Raw genomic sequence first — 15734 nt, 5'->3', positions numbered from 1 at the left:
GCTTTGCCTCGAATCTACGAGCTACTTCACTTCGTGACAAGCTCCAGTTTGTAACCAGTGGCAAACTTATGGAACATGTCTTATGAACGGTACTCTTTATATATCATAGGGTTCTGAAATATTTAAATCCACGACGTCCAATTTTCTCGTATGAAGTATAATATTTTGTATATTTTTTTCATCCTTCTTGCATTCGTCCCCATCCTCTTATAAAAATAGCAATTTTCGTGATAACGTATTTAGATATTTATTAAATCCCTGGGTATGCATACTGTACGTATAGTCTTGGATATATATTCCATATTATGGTCATCGATTGGTCAGAAATAAGCAAAGTGGGCGCTTTTCCCTTCTCTGAAAGTTTTATGCTTCTGGCATCAAGCGGATGAAGATAGAATATGCAATTTTCCGAAAGAGCGAGGGAGTGAGTATGCTTTTCCCTGCAGGCTTAACCCTAATATATATATAGCGCAAACTGCGCTGCGCGCAAGACCACTACACCATTAAATCGAAATGAAGCATCGACGATTCACTCGCTCCCATTCCATATGGATGTACATATAGTTTTATTCTTTAGTATATCTTTTATCAGGAAGTTCTTCTACTTGGGATATTTAATAGGCCATAGACCTCGCAGTTATATCTGATTGAAGGTAAGGGGAGGGGCTTAAAACTTCCTTAATCCGCTAGCTCGTCCATCTTAACGCAGGGTTCATACAAACCTGGAGAACTCGGGGTAATAAATAGTTGACATTAAACTGTTTAGAATTTTTAGTATAGAATTCAGGGGAATTTGTGTGGTTTGTGTAAGCTTGCTGTGAATTAGGTGTTGCTTCAACTATTGAAAAACCATTATCGTTGTTATTTCTCCATGTATGGGAGAAACCCTGGAAAACTCGGCGATATATACGGGAAAAATACTGGAAAAGGTCGGAGAAGTATATGGGGGAAAAAACTGGAAAGACTCGGGGAAATATATGGGGGAAAAACTGGAAAGACTCGGGGAAATATATGGGGGAAAAACTGGAAAGACTCGGGGAAATATATGGGGGAAAAACTGGAAAGACTCGGGGAAATATATGGGAATAAAAAAACCTGGTAAAACTCATGGGAAATATGTGGGGAAAAACTTGGAAGTATATGGGGGGAAAAAAACCTTGAAAAACTCGGGGGAAATATATCGGGGGAAAAAACCTTGAAAAACTCGGGGGAAATATATCGGGGGAAAAACCTTGAAAAACTTGGTCGAAATATATGGTGGAAAAAACCTGGAAAAACTCGGGGGAAATATATCGGGGGAAAAACCTTGAAAAACTTGGTCGAAATATATGGTGGAAAAAACCTGGAAAAACTTGGGGGAAATATATCGGGGGGAAATATATCGGGGGGAAATATATCGGGGGAAATATATCGGGGGAAAAACCTGGAAAAAATCGGGGAAATATATGGGGGGAAAAACCTGGAAAAACTCGGGGAAATATATGGTGGAAAAAACCTGGAAAAACTCGGGGAAATATATGGTGGAAAAAACCTGGAAAAACTCGGGGAAATATATGGTGGAAAAAACCTGGAAAAACTCGGGGAAATATATGGTGGAAAACCTGGAAAAACTCCTGGAAATATATGGGGGAAAAACCTGGTAAAACATGAAAATATACGGGAAAAACCTCGAAGAACTCCGGGAAATATATGGGGAAAAAACATGAAGGAAACCCTTGAAAAACAAGGGGAACTATACGGAAAGATTATAAGGGAAAAAACCTGGAGAAACTCTGGAAGATTTATGGGAAAAAATCTGGAAAATTTAGTTAAATTCGTTTTCCAAGAAGTTGTATGAACCCTGTTGCGTTTCATTGACTATTCACCGTCGACAATATGTCTACTCGTTTACACGACGCAAAGAGAACTTGTTTACATTTGGCTTCGACGCTCGTAGGTCGCCGGAGTCGAGGCTCAAGTCGCTAGCTACGTCAATATCACGTCACGTGGATTTCTAAAGTTAAAATGCATTATGCATGACGTCAGGGTTGACGTTTTCGACACATCCTCCCCTTTAATTCGAGCAGAAAGGCCCGGGAAAATGGCCTGCTTAAGATCCAAGTAGAATAAATCTATATATTCCTGCTGTTATCCATTAAAAAAGGGTTCCTCTAAAGTTTCCTTCTTTGGATATTGGATTTTCGAGTTAAATTATAAATTGCAAAAGGAAAAGTGTAGCAGAGAGACTCAACAGTGGGAGTTTTTTTTATTTGCCAAGCTGTCAAAAGACTGCAAGGAGAAAGACTCCCAGTTCATTTTGATTCAGTTCTTAACTAACTCGCTTCACTTAAGGCCTGACAACACTGCTCTGAATTAAGTGAAAGATAGAGGGGAGTAAAAGAAACCGCCAAATTCTCCATATAAAGAGCAGAAATGCGCGAAATACGGTGATGCTTTAACGGTAACCATGGCAACCGCAACGAAGGGGCGAGGGAGAGAGAAAGGGAGTTACATAAATTTTGATCCTCATCGAGGCTTACTCACTAGAGTCTCCCTGGATTTTGCAGCAAATTGTCAAATCGAATCAAATAGGCAACAACTTCACCGCATCGTCTGCTTTATTTTTAGGGTCATCAGCGTTTCCTCGCTGAAACTCTCTTAGAAGAACTTCTAGAGCTCATTTCTGAGGTTAGTTTAGAGTTACGTAGGAAAGGTCCGTTTGATTCTTTGGTCTGGTCACGGTCCAAAAGAATCGAATTTCAACCGCACCGTATTCCACAAATTCAATTTAGTCCTTATTCTCTTTGAACTTGTTTTCCAACCTTCCTTTTGGGGATCCCCCTCCCCCTCCCACTCCCCTAAGATGGGAATGGCCAAGGGTTAGCAAAGATTTTGTTGACTAAATTCAATTTAATCCAAGTGATCCCAACGTAAGGGAAGTGTATCAGCCAATTGAGGTTGACCCCTATGAAGATGAATCAACAGTCTATGTATATATATATTTTTTACAAAATATATTTTCCTTATCTGGAAGTTTCTTTTATATTTAATATATAGTTTTTCAAACCATATTTTATTTTTTCCAAGACGGAGAGAGAGGCTGATTCAAATGGTAAACAGGGTTATACGGTTGTACCACTATAAGTACAGGGTAGGACCGAAGTACAGTGTGTTCTAAGGGCGATTTTGAGTCGAAAATGTAACTTTTATGACGTTTTGCCTTAAGGGACACAGTGGGAGTGGGTTCTACGGGCAATTTTGAGTCGAAAATGTAAATTCTATGACAATATGTCTTAAAGGACATAGTGGGTTGAATTGGCGATTTTGAGTCGAAAATGTTCTATGTCAATTTACCCTATAAGAGCTATCGTTTAAGTTGATGACCAGTTAAATTTAAGTAAGAAACGAAAGAAAAATGACAATTTAAATAAGGGGTCATGCGTAAAATACTTAAATAATAACGGGTTTTGGGTGGCCCTTAGGCCAAAATGTAATAGAACATTTTCGATTGCAAATCATCCTACAACTCTTTTTGGAACAGACCCTGTTATTCATCTATTCTTGGCTCATTCCACCTTTGGGATATCTCGTCTCGATTCTTAATCAAAGCGTCCGTTTTTTTTCATCTACCTGTATGATTTCTTAAGCCTTTGCTCTCTTTGCCGTCTATCCCGTTAAGTAAACCCTTTCTAGGATCGAGCTCGGTAGTTAAAGCTCAGCGACTTAGTACTAGTAGCTTAATTAACCGGACGAGGAATGATGGTAGGGGCGGAAGTCCCACTACCACTTCTTCTTCCCCTCAAGCTCGCTCCTTCCTTACATGTCCCAAGAGACTTCTGGAGTCTAACTCTATAACCCCCACTACTGCTAGCTGCCCACCTATTAGTCCATTACCGGCTTAAAGCTATTTGAAGGAGGTGCGACGCGGACGCTCTTTGAGCTCCACCAACGCCGACGGATCACATCTCAGCTGTGTGAATTCCCCGGATCTTTTTAGCTCGTGAGATGAAAGTTAAGAGTAACTAAATATCACGTGGTATTTTCCCTGGAACATTTTTGTGAAGTTCTCGAGACCTATTGAATGTTTTTGTCTTTTAAGTCTCAGACAAGTTTCATTTCCACTAATTAAGAGATTCAAGACAGTTTGTATTTTGTTAAGTTAATTATTAAGTATACGACGCGGGTTTCCGTGTAAGGTCAAAGGTTGTCCTTGGAAAGACTTGGGGGGCCTAACGGACACAATGTTATGTAAAGGAATCTGTGTATAAGACCCATATAAGATTATTTTGTAAAGGATGTTATTATACGAGGGTCTTATCACTCCCATATTTGCGGTGTTATCCGTTAACACTGTATGTTTGTTTGTTCTTTATGCACAGTCTCAATACGTTAGTTTTTGAATTTGATTGGACCAAACTGCGTGTTTGATATTAGTAACACTAGGGTAAATGTTCATCAGAATGGGTTTGGTTCAGTTCTGATCAAGGTTGGGAGAATACCCATTAAATCTGTAAACAACGTCCTATTGTAGATCCGTTACAATTAAACTTAATGAATAATCCCTAATTAAGCAACGTTTTATTGAACGATTAATAACATGTAGATATTTCATTTGGGCGGGTCCAAAAACCCATTTAGTACCAGAAGTATATAATTCTTGTGTACCACAAAGCGAGGTAATTGCAACTTGATTCTTCACAACATCATTTTACATTTGGAGCAAGGTTACTAAACCGAATCACATACGCGATAAATAGTTCCCTCATCATTACTCTGTTAGCGCCTAACTATTTGCCAAGGCGCATGCGCTTGTGGATTTTTGTCCTAACGTCAAGACAATCAAGGTTTGTGGGTTGATTGCTGAGTATTTAGTACCAAACAGTTATAGAATTCACCCTATTGCACGGTGCGATTCCCGTCTGAAGTTTGATGAGCGGGAGAGCAAACAAAAAGGGTGCATGAGCCTGGGAAGAATCATGTTACATAACTGAAGTATTAAGAGGATACAGAGTGTCATCCTTCTTCTATTATCCCCTTTCGTTCGTATTTAGTAATCTGGGTGCATGGAATGTGTCTCTGCTCTGGCTTAGTGAATGTCTCCTCGGTTTTATCTTTTTCTTCTTTTTCCGCTTCTCTAGTTCCTCCTTGATTATCTAAAGTTGCTTTTGGATTCTCTGCTTTTTCTCAAAGATGTTTTATCTCTTAACGGCCATTCCTGTCTTTTATCTCGCCAAATTGCAGCCTCTCTCGTTTTGAGTTTGCGAATTTTTTAATAGACTTAATTTTGCTCTCAAAATGAATAAAACCAGATTTTTCTTACCAGATTTTTCAGGCCTGATAATGAAAGACTTAATTGAAGATTAAAGCGTTACTAAAAAATTAAGAAAGATCTTTTATGCCTTTTAATACCCTTAATTATTTCACTTTGGATATAAAATCCACTTCTTTAAAAACTCTCAAGATTATACTTAACGAGCGCCGGGCATACTTACTCTTGCTTTTTTGAATACTTAAAGGAAAATGTTTGTTAAAGGGTTAGTTCAGCGTTGAAGTCCATGGAAATTGTTAGTTTCAAATTTTTCAAAACCCCAATTAGTTTAGCCAAGAAGTGATATCTTGTTTATTAGGGAGAAGGTATAAGATGCCTAAGTATTCGCGCGCCATAGTACCAGTCCCCCTTTCAAAATTGAAGGGGGGACGTAAAAGGAGGCCGGGCTATTTCGCCTCTCCCCAGTCTCAAAATACGTAATTTTCGTCATTCGCGTCGCGCTGACGTGAGTTTTCAAGAACCAATGAGGTGCTGGTTGTAATTTAGAGGCGGGGATTAACTCCGTACCTACGTTTGGACTGGAGATAAAGCTGGAAATGTGGCGAATTTATACCTTCTCTCTAGTAAACTAGATATCACTTCTTGACGCTACTAATAGATATCTCTCAAACCCTATAGCACAGTAAGACATGCATACACAAAAAAGTCAAATTTTATATATTACATTCGAAATGAAGGTTTGAATGCAGATTTTAATTATTTGTTTAAACTCTACTAGCCCTTTAAGATCTAGTATTTAAGGATTTTTTGGAAAATTACGCCATCACGTGCAATTTCATGACCTGAACGCTCTTAGGCCCTTGAGTTGGACCTAAGCCCATTCAACTTTTAAGGGCCGTAAACCTTTTTCTCTTAAAACGTCTCGTTTTTATTGCCCAACAATTTTTATTTGACTGCCCTTAATAATTACTGTACTTGAGATCTAGTTCCGGGAGTTTACGAGTCTCGCGTGACTGACCCCCCCCTTTTTAATGGGGGGAAGGCATTTTAAAGGGAACATTACCGTCTTGACCCTGCTATTAAAATAAAAATCCCTGAATAGCGTATCTATGTTTGTTTATGAAAATTTATTCAAGATACACTTCGCGTGGATACTTAATTTTAACCCTTACAATTTTTTGGTTTTTTGTTTTTCTTATAGGGAGACTGAAATGGTCAAACAACCAATTTTGTGGGGCTTTCAACGATTAACTGAGAACTACTGTTATCTGCTTGGAACTTAACCGTGCGAGACTACGGTCATCTGCTTGGAACTTAACCGCGCGGAACTCTGGTTATCTACACTTGGAACTTGACCTCGCTGAACTATGTTTATCTACACTTGGAACTTGACCTCGCTGAACTATGTTTATCTACACTTGGAACTTGACCTCGCTGAACTATGTTTATCTACACTTGGAACTTGACCTCGCTGAACTATGTTTATCTACACTTGGAACTTGACCTCGCTGAACTATGTTTATCTACACTTGGAACTTGACCTCGCTGAACTATGTTTATCTACACTTGGAACTTGACCTCGCTGAACTATGTTTATCTACACTTGGAACTTGACCTCGCTGAACTATGTTTATCTACACTTGGAACTTGACCTCGCTGAACTATGTTTATCTACACTTGGAACTTGACCGCGCTCAACTATGGTTATCTACACTTGGAACTTGACCGCGCTCAACTATGGTTATCTACACTTGGAACTTGACCGCGCTCAACTATGGTTATCTACACTTGGAACTTGACCGCGCTCAACTATGGTTATCTACACTTGGAACTTGACCGCGCTCAACTATGGTTATCTACACTTGGAACTTGACCGCGCTCAACTATGGTTATCTACACTTGGAACTTGACCGCGCTCAACTATGGTTATCTACACTTGGAACTTGACCGCGCTCAACTATGGTTATCTACACTTGGAACTTGACCGCGCTCAACTATGGTTATCTACACTTGGAACTTGACCGCGCTCAACTATGGTTATCTACACTTGGAACTTGACCGCGCTCAACTATGGTTATCTACACTTGGAACTTGACCGCGCTCAACTATGGTTATCTACACTTGGAACTTGACCTCGCTGAACTATGGTTATCTACACTTGGAACTTGACCTCGCTGAACTATGGTTATCTACACTTGGAACTTGACCTCGCTGAACTATGGTTATCTACACTTGGAGCTTTGTGTGAACTTTTCAACGGTTATATTTGTGCATGACGTGTTTTATGGTTATCTACGAGTTCATCGGGCTGCCACCATAAGTGGGTGAGTACTAAAGTTTGAGTACGCATTAGCGAAGGTTCAGGTCAGTGCGCTGCGCGTCACATAGTCCCTTACCCAGATATCAGGTCAGTGCGCTGCGCGTCCCATAGTCCCTTACCCAGATATCAGGTCAGTGCGCTGCGCGTCCCATAGTCCCTTACCCAGATATCAGGTCATTGCGCTGCGTCCCATAGTCCCTCATCCTTTTAGGCCAAATCGATGCGTCCTATAGTCCCTCACCCTTTAATGCGCTATAAGCCTATTGTAACTTTTGAGCCAAATGTTGCGCACTTATTAACGAACTTTCAGGTCAAAGCGCAGCGTCCCATAGTCCCTTATCCTAATGCGCACATCGGGAGACCACATGGTCTCTGTATCGATGCAGAGCAGTTAGAGGCCGACCAACGAGGGTTCAAGTTTATCACGGTCCTACCTAGAGGGTCGTTAGAAACCTTAAAACTGTCGAAATTGAACGTGCTAAGACACTATCACCGAAATTGAACGTAAAAATGTGTCAAACGGTTTCCCAGACGCGTCAAAACGTTTTTAAATATACATTTTTAGTCGCGTCGCGGTTAGTTTAACCAAGTTTAGTTATCTTTGTGAACTTTCGCGTGATGTGAACCTCCGTGTATATGTGATGTCACCATCTTGGATAATTAATTCGCTCGTCGTTAAAATGTAAGTACTGGTTTCTTTTCAATGCTTTTGGTTTGTTACTAACTTTGCTACGTGTCTGCGCGGTATTTGGTTATGAATAACGTCAGATATCAAGGCCAAGACATGGATTTTTAAAAATTATGGTGAAGTTAGGGATATGTCAGGAATTTCAATTTTTGTTTTCGACAAATGTCGGGGATTTTTTCAAACTACGCGTCGAGCGATGCTATGAACATAGGTGATTATGTTAGCTCTGGTAAACATCTAAAAATGATCAGGGATATTAGGAAACATTCGGGAGCAATAATCAGGGATTCCCAATTAAAGCTTTAGATCGAACCCTATGGGGGACAGACCTTGGGTGCCTGAATTCCGCACTTTTTTTGTTATCAGTTTCGCTACTTTTCGGCTTATTTTAAATAGATGACCATTATTTTAGTCATGGTGTTTGGAAGACCTAATCATTATATATCGATTCGATTGGGTTTCTGATAAGCCTGCCATAAATTAAGGGGGATGTTCTTTAGGTGATTTTGTGTTGAGATTATTCTATCTCCATTTTGCAGTCTGGGCCACTGTTTTCGAGTTAAGATTTGAGTATTTTACGGATGACCCCTTAATTAAATTAGAAATCATTGTCTTACAGTTTCTTGATTAAATTTAAGGGGTCATCCGTAAAATACTCCAATCATAATTCGGAAACAGTGGCCATGATAAGAGCAAAACGTCATAGTTAATATTTTCGACTCAAAATCGATTTCCGAAAGAACAACCCCGTTAATTTATGCCCGACTTATCAGAAACACCCTGTATATAAAATAAATTTTTATAAATGAACCAGTTTTAGAAACTGTCTTTTAAAAGAGCTTTTTAGTTTTTAAGCTTTCTTGAATATCAGGGAGCGTTGTTTTATTCATAAATCGCTCTTAAATATACTTTAAAGAGGTATAAATATATATAGGTACTTCAAAAATGAACAAGTTCATTTAAAGTTTTTGTATCTAATTTGTCAAAAGCAGCTAGGAATATAATTTTGTCTCCAGTGTTTTCCATTAACTTAAAAGGAAATGTTAACTTGAAAGGCGGCTTGTGAAACTTTGAAGTAATTAAATGAATATTTAAATGGGTTGCTGATATCTTAGATATAAAGGGTGGATACCTTGTCTAGATACCTTTACTAACTCTCCTCGTTAGTATTATGCTGAGAAATTTGTACGGAATTATTAGTAGTCGCGGGAATATATACAGCTAATTGGAATTATTGTATTGCCATAGCCATGCATTTTCTCAACATTTTGTTTGAAGGGTTAGACTGACGAATTTTACTTGCTATCTCGCAGCCTGTTGCACTTTTCCTGAAACTTCGTTGCTAACAACCAATCAAATCACAGTTAGAATGGCCTCAGAGTTATGACGCTGACGGATAGCACTCAAGCCCCTCCCATAAACCCGCATGGAAATTAACGTGGGAGATGTGGGCACGCAATGATTCCTATTGGCTGTATGTATTCCTGGAAGTATCTAAACTGGTTACCGGCGAAGGTAATTAAGAATAAGAATAATCAATTGATTGAGGAAATGATTCGGTTAAGTTAGGGTGTCTCTGGTGGACGGAAGAGAGATGGGTCAAGGGTTATAGGTGTTGCAGGCCTAGAACTATTACAACAATAGGAATAATAAATTTATTGTGGGACTGACTCGGTTAAGTTAGGGCTAAGACCATTAAACACTGTGTTTAATGGACTTAGGTTAGGGTGACTCTGAGAGCAGTGGGTCAGGGGTCACTTATGTTTTGAACTTTCACACTAGGAACTGCGATTTTATTTACAATTCTTTAACCATGCAGTTTCCTGAGTTTTTTTTTTAATTAACGCAAGTTTCTCGTTCCTCCACTTGTTATCTAACAAATTTTGGAAATAATGTGTTTGAGCCAAAGGTTAACTTTGGGACAATACTTGAATTCTTAATTTGTCTCAAAGAAATTATAGTAAGTTTTAGTTTCGGTAGGAATAAAGAGGTAACTCTAATTTTCCTTATTCGCAACGTCTATATGGGATGAAACGCGTGATAGACTTTGTTAATTATAAGTTAATTACTAGTTGCTGAGACGACGAATTCAATACGTGCAATTAAATTACCGTAAAGCCCTTCAGTAAGTTTGTTGCGATGCTAGTTTGACATTTGTCTAGTCTTAACAACAATTTCGACATTTTGAACTTTGCAGTTTAAAGGGAAATTTTTACTCGCAAAGAAAGCGCCTAGGCCTATTTTTCATCAATTTCGAGAATCTTCTGTGGAAGATTTCCCACAGGGTCGTGTATTTTTAAGACGTTCTTTGAAAGAAGTATTATTGAAGGCGTAGGTGTAAGTTAGTCTGACCGGGGAGACTCTGTAAGTGGAGTCTTGGTCGGATTAAGGACAAAATTACAGGGTGTTCCTGGAAGGGTGTTAGGACCGAATTACAGTGGGTTCTATGAGCGCTTTTGAGTCGAAAAGGTTCTGTGACATTTTGTTTATAAGAGCCACCGTTTACTAGTTGTGATTGGGGTATTTTAAGGAAGAATCCTTATTAAAATAAATTTTTGTCTTTCAGTTTCTTACTTAAATTTAAGGGGTCATGCGTAAAACAATCTAATCATAACTTGAAATCGGTGGCCCTAAGGTCGAAATGTCATAGGGGATGATAGGGCATTTTCAACTATTGCAAGTTTTGATTGGCGCGTTTTAATGATGACCCCCTTAAATTTGCGAAAGAAACTGATAGACGATGGCGATTTAATGAAGGGGCCATCCGTAAAACACTGTAATCATAACATGTAATTGATGCCCATTATAAGCAAAATGTCTTAGAACATTTTCCACTGAAAATTTCCCATAGAACCCGCTGTAACCTCGGTTTCCCACCCCTAATTTTTTTTGGAACACCCTGTGTTTAACCCATAATAATTTCTCCTTTCCAAAAGTAGACTCCTCTTATTGGGTCTCCATGGTCAGACTTAAGTAAATAGTTACACAATATTTCTTATTCCGACACAAAACTATTGTATAGCTCAACTTACTATGAGTATATTTGAGGGATTATTTTCAATGTAAAGAATTTTGGGTTTTCTTTTGAAATGGTCTGAGATTTACCTAAGGCTTTACTCTTGTAGATAGTGAATTTGGAAAATATAATGTACGGCATTTTGTCAATATCAACATAGTGTTTATTTATATGTTCGTGTATTGAAATGAACACGTTAACTCCACGCGTTTTGGAGAAGCATCCCACCAGGCTGAATCTCGGCCATTTATTTCTTATGGGGCCCCCTGTAGCAATGTCTTTCTCTCTGAACATTAAAATATGAGATCGTTAATAATTTGGTGTATAATTGAAAACGGAACCGTGTTCGTGTAGGGAAAACTATATTGAATATATGTACACAAATTCGTCATATGTAATGATTTATCTATAGCCCATCCCACAAAATCCGCCTAGATACGTTGAACAGCCTAATTATACGTGTTTTGGGGAAGCACCCCACCAGGCTGAATCTCTCCATATATTTCTTACGGGTCCCTGTAGAAATGAATTTCCCTCTGAACTCTAAAATATACTAGTGTTAAAAATCGGTGTTAAATTCCGCGTTCGTGTATATTTTAGAAGCAGGAATGGAGGACGGTTAGTATTTCTGTCCAGTAAAGAGCCCCTCCCTCCAACACGTAACGAAAATTTTAAAATATCTTATTGGCTCACTAAAACTAAGTTTGCTGACGGGGACGGCTAAAAATACGTAATTCCTTTTTACCTCTGTCGCTATGACCGCCTCTTCTTTCATACCCCTCCGTCCTGTGGAAGGGGGTCCGGGACTTTGACTCGCGCCCAGATTACTCTGTTCTTCATTCCTGCTTCTAAAATTACATCTATCCCTGGTCATACATAATCCCACCCACAAAATCCGCCTAGATACATTGGAAATATAGCCACATAATTATTCATATTAGATGTATTTATTCCTGGTCAGGTGTGCTAGTTTCTTCTGTTTCGACTATTGGTTGGTTTTTAAAGGTTACTCATGAATCGAATGACGTTTAATAATTCAGTTAATGAGGAAAAACACGTGCGGCTCCTCGTGCAAAAGGTTATTCAATTGACATTTCCTGGAAGATTACATTATAGAATTTATCTTTTGTAAGTTTTTTCTGTATTTCTTTTCAATTACCATACACAAAAGCAGAATGGAAAAACACGCCTTCTTGCGAAACGTTCACTGTTTGACCTTTAATTCAAAATTCTATGGGGTAATACGTCATTGAACATTGAAACGTTGAATTTTAATGTTCAATTACGCAAAAATCATATTTGGCAAATATTAATATTATTTTAAATATAAAGCTTTAATTTAATAACGTAGTTTATTTAAAAAAATAACCGAACTTAATTTTAGGAGCTTCGGGACTAAATTAAATTTATTTTTCGAGTAAAGGTGTGTTTTGTTTGCGAAAGCAATTGGCCATATGTCTAATCAGCGCCACTAGCGGATGGTCTGAAAACTACTCCCATAGAGTCTAGGTATATTTAAGCGGGTTTGCAGAATTTCCGTCAGATGGCGCGGCGTTCGAGCCACCTGGCGGAAATTCTGCAAACCCTCTTAAATATACCTAGTCTCTATGGGAGTAGTTCTCAGACCATCCGCTAGTGGCGCTGATTAGACATATGGCCAATTTATTTGCAAAGTTTTTTCCGGATAAAGGAGGCTATATTCGGGAAGCGTGGTTGAATTTGTATACTCTTAGTTTTATGTATTATACATTAAATATATAAAAATGGTCTTCTCCTAATGGATTACTATCGTAAAGTCTCCCTTAACGTTTCTAAAGAGTTTCTTGGAAGTTTTAGGCTTAGTTGCTTCAGAGCTAAATTTCTTGGTTTGGTTTTCTATGGTTTTTTTTCTTAGTTTGGTTTTCTACGTTTTTTTTTCTTTTACGTTTGGGGAAAGAAAATGAGGCAATTTATGAATCGATGATGAACAGCCGGTTTCTTCCATGCTGTCTCACTGTGTAAATTCCTTGGGGAACGAATATTAGACTTAACCCTTATCTTAAGTTAGAGGGCGCGAATATTAGGCTTAATATTTTGTCTTAAGTTAGGGCTAACGAATTTCTAGTCTTAACCCTTTGTTTTAAGTTAGGGGTAACGAATTTCTAGTCTTAACCCTTTGTTTTAAGTTAGGGGTAACGAATTTCTAGTCTTAACTCTTTGTTTTAAGTTAGGGGTAACGAATTTCTAGGCTTAACCCTTTGTTTTAAGTTAGGGGTAACGAATTTCTAGTCTTAACTCTTTGTTTTAAGTTAGGGGTAACGAATTTCTAGGCTTAACCCTTTGTTTTAAGTTAGGGGTAACGAATTTCTAGGCTTAACCCTTGGTTTTAAGTTAGGGGTAACGAATTTCTAGGTTTAACCCTTTGTTTTAAGTTAGGGGTAACGAATTTCTAGTCTTAACCCTTTGTTTTAAGTTAGGGGTAACGAATTTCTAGTCTTAACCCTTTGTTTTAAGTTAGGGGTAACGAATTTCTAGTCTTAACTCTTTGTTTTAAGTTAGGGGTAACGAATTTCTAGGCTTAACCCTTTGTTTTAAGTTAGGGGTAACGAATTTCTAGGTTTAACCCTTTGTTTTAAGTTAGGGGTAACGAATTTCTAGTCTTAACCCTTTGTTTTAAGTTAGGGGTAACGAATTTCTAGTCTTAACCCTTTGTTTTAAGTTAGGGGTAACGAATTTCTAGTCTTAACCCTTTGTTTTAAGTTAGGGGTAACGAATTTCTAGTCTTAACCCTTTGTTTTAAGTTAGGGGTAACGAATTTCTAGTCTTAACCCTTTGTTTTAAGTTAAGGGCAACGAATTTCTAGTCTTAACCCTTTGTTTTAAGTTAGGGGCAACGAATTTCTAGTCTTAACCCTTTGTTTTAAGTTAGGGCTAACGAATTTCTAGTCTTAACCCTTTGTTTTAAGTTAGGGCTAACGAATTTCTAGTCTTAACCCTTTGTTTTAAGTTAGGGCTAACGAATTTCTAGTCTTAACCCTGCGTCTTAAGTTAAGGGTAACGAATTTCTAGTCTTAACCCTGCGTCTTAAGTTAGGGGTAACGAATTTCTAGTCTTAACCCTGCGTCTTAAGTTAGGGCTAACGAATTTCTAGTCTTAACCCTGCGTCTTAAGTTAGGGCTAACGAATTTCTAGTATTAACCCTTTGTCTTAGGTTAGGGCTAACGAATTTCTAGTCTTACCCTTGACTTAAGAAAGTGGGCGCGAATATTAGGTTTAGGGACATTGAGGTATTGCATTATGAAAATGAGACCGACAGGGGTCTAGAGTTTCTGTTCAAATTACACGCATTAAATACATCAACATTATATAGAGTCTTTACCACATTGAGGAAAGAAAAGGTATTTACCTTTTTAGAATATTCGGAAGCTTCAATTTGCTATTGATTTTTTCCAACCTAAGTAATAATAGACTGTGAACGAGTAAAGTAACTAACGGAAATTGGAGGGTAGGTGTGTCGGGGGTGAATGGATTCTTATTCAATCAAATTTCCGATAGTTCAATCGTTATTTGTTGCCTCCCTTTCTCTTATATAGCAACTGGTTGGTTTTCAACGTTGCTCCTTTTAAGTTATTGACTTTTTTTCTTCTTCTTTTGCGGGTTGTTTCTTGACAAATATTTCTAAGAAATTACATCCTCTTCCCCGTTTTTCTTCTTCGTTCTTTTCCTGAAATCGCAAGCTGGTTTTTCCTTGAAGACTGTCCCTTATTTTTTTAGTTTTGTCTCCCCCTAAGCCTTTGAAAGTGCCATAATTGAGACTGACTGTGTAGTGTATTTCTAAGCTAGAGTTATTGATGGTGTTTCAGAATTGGTTATAGCAGGGATAGATTTAATTTTAGAAGTAGGAATGGAGAACAGAGTAGTCTGGGCGCGCGTCAAAGTCCCGGACCCCCTTCCACGGGACCGAGGGGTATGAAAGAAGAGGCGGGTCATAGCGACAGAGGTAAAAAGGAATTACGTATTTTTCGCCGTCCCCGTCAGCAACGTCATCAAAACGTAGTTTAAGTGAGCCAATAAGATAATTTAAACTTTTCGTTACGTGTTGGAGGGAGGGGCTATATACTTGGCTATGGAGTGAGACTGAAGTAAATGCTAACCGTTCTCCATTCCTACTTCTATCTATCCCTTTGTTATAGTTATGTTAATTATAATGTTATTTTTTCGACCCCGATGATATTTGGTCAATTCAAGACTTAAGTCCGAGTGTTTTAAGGGTCTGGAAACCAGGAAACGTTTCCTGTTTTTATAAACCCTAAACACGGAGTAATCTTTGGGTCCTCCATTCATAATACCCGCGTGATGTTGTTGTGTTTTTAGAAACTGTTTTTACAACTTTCAAAATCAATGAAACTGTGATTAATTCAGGGGTTATACATAAAGCTAAGATGTTTTGGGTCTAGAATATGACGATTTTTACACGCTTAATG

At 38.3% G+C, this 15734-nt stretch overlaps 2 protein-coding genes across 7 annotated transcripts in view; one reads left to right on the top strand and one right to left on the bottom strand.

Annotated features, from left to right (window-relative positions):
• Window positions 1-15734, top strand: part of LOC149717266 (IDLSRF-like peptide) — a 221626-nt gene that overhangs the window by 11333 nt on the left and 194559 nt on the right. For 3 of the 6 annotated variants that reach the window (XM_089837432.1, XM_089837430.1, XM_089837413.1), the window contains one exon: window positions 6450-8250. The gene's annotated coding sequence lies outside the window, so the exon portion shown is untranslated. The remainder of the gene's footprint in view (window positions 1-6449; window positions 8251-15734) is intronic. The other 3 variants (XM_089837424.1, XM_089837420.1, XM_089837417.1) reach the window with 3 other exon arrangements.
• The window catches only part of LOC149717272 (IDLSRF-like peptide), a 46630-nt gene that overhangs the window by 16002 nt on the left and 14894 nt on the right, over window positions 1-15734 (bottom strand). The window lies entirely within an intron of this gene.

This window comes from Phalangium opilio, unplaced genomic scaffold (genome assembly GCF_054372755.1).
Source record: "Phalangium opilio isolate 3A_F unplaced genomic scaffold, DU_Popi_V2 ptg000003l_1, whole genome shotgun sequence".
Lineage (NCBI taxonomy): Eukaryota > Metazoa > Arthropoda > Arachnida > Opiliones > Phalangiidae > Phalangium > Phalangium opilio.
This window is presented reverse-complemented; position numbering and strand designations above follow the sequence as displayed.